The following is a 2,500-nucleotide window of genomic DNA, read 5'->3' on the forward strand; positions in this document are numbered from 1 at the left end:
GTGGTCAGGTCCTCGGTAGTATAGTGGTGAGTATCCCCGCCTGTCACGCGGGAGACCGGGGTTCGATTCCCCGCTGGGGAGGTGGCATTATTTTTGTCCATTAAGTTGAGTGTTTATCAATCTTTTCCAATTTCTTGATGTATGTTACCTTTATTGACGGTCTTCCATCGTGGTCAGGTCCTCGGTAGTATAGTGGTGAGTATCCCCGCCTGTCACGCGGGAGACCGGGGTTCGATTCCCCGCCGGGGAGGTGGCATTATTTTTTGTCCATTTAGTAAAGTGTTTTATCGATCTTTTCCGATTCTTGGGTGTATGTTATCTTTATTGACGGTCCTCCTTCGTGGTCAGGTCATCGGTAGTATAGTGGTGAGTATCCCCGCATGTCACGCAGGAGACCGGTGTTCGATACCCCGCCGGGGAGTGCGCATTATTTTTGTCCATTAAGTTGAGTGTTTATCAATCTTTTCCAATTTCTTGATGTATGTTACCTTTATTGACGGTCTTCCATCGTGGTCAGGTCCTCGGTAGTATAGTGGTGAGTATCCCCGCCTGTCACGCGGGAGACAGGGGTTCGATTCCCCGCCGGGGAGGTGGCATTATTTTTTGTCCATTTAGTAAAGTGTTTTATCGATCTTTTCCGATTCTTGGGTGTATGTTATCTTTATTGACGGTCCTCCTTCGTGGTCAGGTCCTCGGTAGTTAAGTGGTGAGTATCCCCGCCTGTCACGCAGGAGACCGGTGTTCGATACCCCGCCGAGGAGTGCGCATTATTTTTGTCCATTAAGTTGAGTGTTTATCAATCTTTTCCAATTTCTTGATGTATGTTACCTTTATTGACGGTCTTCCATCGTGGTCAGGTCCTCGGTAGTATAGTGGTGAGTATCCCCGCCTGTCACGCGGGAGACCGGGGTTCGATTCCCCGCCGGGGAGGTGGCATTATTTTTTGTCCATTTAGTAAAGTGTTTTATCGATCTTTTCCGATTCTTGGGTGTATGTTATCTTTATTGACGGTTCTCCTTCGTGGTCAGGTCATCGGTAGTATAGTTGTGAGTATCCCCGCATGTCACGCAGGAGACTGGTGTTCGATACCCCGCCGGGGAGTGCGCATTATTTTTGTCCATTAAGTTGAGTGTTTATCAATCTTTTCCAATTTCTTGATGTATGTTACCTTTATTGACGGTCTTCCATCGTGGTCAGGTCCTCGGTAGTATAGTGGTGAGTATCCCCGCCTGTCACGCGGGAGACAGGGGTTCGATTCCCCGCCGGGGAGGTGGAATTATTTTTTGTCCATTTAGTAAAGTGTTTTATCGATCTTTTCCGATTCTTGGGTGTATGTTATCTTTATTGACGGTCCTCCTTCGTGGTCAGGTCCTCGGTAGTTAAGTGGTGAGTATCCCCGCCTGTCACGCGGGAGACCGGGGTTCGATTCCCCGCCGGGGAGTGCGCATTATGTTTGTCCATTAAGTTGGGTGTTTATCAATCTTTTCCAATTTCTTGATGTATGTTACCTTTATTGACGGACTTCCATCGTGGTCAGGTCCTCGGTAGTATAGTGGTGAGTATCCCCGCCTGTCACGCGGGAGACCGGGGTTCGATTCCCCGCCGGGGAGGTGGCATTATGTTTTGTCCATTTAGTAAAGTGTTTTATCGATCTTTTCCGATTCTTGGGTGTATGTTATCTTTATTGACGGTCCTCCTTCGTGGTCAGGTCCTCGGTAGTATAGTGGTGAGTATCCCCGCCTGTCACGCGGGAGACCGGGGTTCGATTCCCCGCCGGTGAGGTGGCATTATTTTTGTCCATTTAGTAAAGTGTTTTATCGATCTTTTCCGATTCTTTGGTGTATGGTATCTTTATTGTTTGTCTTCTATCGTGGTAAGGTCCTCGGTAGTATAGTGGTGAGTATCCCCGCATGTCACGCAGGAGACCGGTGTTCGATTCCCCGCCGGGGAGTGCGTTTTTTTTTTGTCCATTAAGTTGAGTGTTTATCAATCTATTCCAATTTCTTGATGTATGTTACCTTTATTGACGGTCTTCCATCGTGGTCAGGTCCTCGGTAGTATAGTGGTGAGTATCCCCGCCTGTCACGCGGGAGACCGGGGTTCGATTCCCCGCTGGGGAGGTGGCATTATTTTTGTCCATTAAGTTGAGTGTTTATCAATCTTTTCCAATTTCTTGATGTATGTTACCTTTATTGACGGTCTTCCATCGTGGTCAGGTCCTCGGTAGTATAGTGGTGAGTATCCCCGCCTGTCACGCGGGAGACCGGGGTTCGATTCCCCGCCGGGGAGGTGGCATTATTTTTTGTCCATTTAGTAAAGTGTTTTATCGATCTTTTCCGATTCTTGGGTGTATGTTATCTTTATTGACGGTCCTCCTTCGTGGTCAGGTCATCGGTAGTATAGTGGTGAGTATCCCCGCATGTCACGCAGGAGACCGGTGTTCGATACCCCGCCGAGGAGTGCGCATTATTTTTGTCCATTAAGTTGAGTGTTTATCAAT

The 2,500-nt window shown here is 48.1% G+C and overlaps 9 non-coding genes across 9 annotated transcripts; all 9 read left to right on the forward strand.

Moving 5' to 3' along the window:
* Positions 1-9: 9 nt before the first annotated feature.
* Positions 10-81, forward strand: Trnad-guc. Its single transcript has one exon. It is a non-coding gene; the product is annotated as a tRNA-Asp (tRNA).
* Positions 82-178: 97 nt separating this feature from the next.
* On the forward strand, positions 179-250 carry Trnad-guc. Its single transcript has one exon. It is a non-coding gene; the product is annotated as a tRNA-Asp (tRNA).
* Positions 251-518: 268 nt separating this feature from the next.
* Trnad-guc lies at positions 519-590 on the forward strand. Its single transcript has one exon. It is a non-coding gene; the product is annotated as a tRNA-Asp (tRNA).
* A 268-nt stretch (positions 591-858) lies between these two features.
* Positions 859-930, forward strand: Trnad-guc. The gene has a single exon. It is a non-coding gene; the product is annotated as a tRNA-Asp (tRNA).
* Positions 931-1,198: 268 nt separating this feature from the next.
* Positions 1,199-1,270, forward strand: Trnad-guc. The gene has a single exon. It is a non-coding gene; the product is annotated as a tRNA-Asp (tRNA).
* A 268-nt stretch (positions 1,271-1,538) lies between these two features.
* On the forward strand, positions 1,539-1,610 carry Trnad-guc. The gene has a single exon. It is a non-coding gene; the product is annotated as a tRNA-Asp (tRNA).
* A 99-nt stretch (positions 1,611-1,709) lies between these two features.
* On the forward strand, positions 1,710-1,781 carry Trnad-guc. Its single transcript has one exon. It is a non-coding gene; the product is annotated as a tRNA-Asp (tRNA).
* Positions 1,782-2,048: 267 nt separating this feature from the next.
* On the forward strand, positions 2,049-2,120 carry Trnad-guc. Its single transcript has one exon. It is a non-coding gene; the product is annotated as a tRNA-Asp (tRNA).
* Positions 2,121-2,217: 97 nt separating this feature from the next.
* Positions 2,218-2,289, forward strand: Trnad-guc. Its single transcript has one exon. It is a non-coding gene; the product is annotated as a tRNA-Asp (tRNA).
* Positions 2,290-2,500: the final 211 nt, after the last annotated feature.

The sequence above is a fragment of the Nematostella vectensis genome, chromosome 1 (assembly GCF_932526225.1).
Source record: "Nematostella vectensis chromosome 1, jaNemVect1.1, whole genome shotgun sequence".
NCBI classification, from domain to species: domain Eukaryota; kingdom Metazoa; phylum Cnidaria; class Anthozoa; order Actiniaria; family Edwardsiidae; genus Nematostella; species Nematostella vectensis.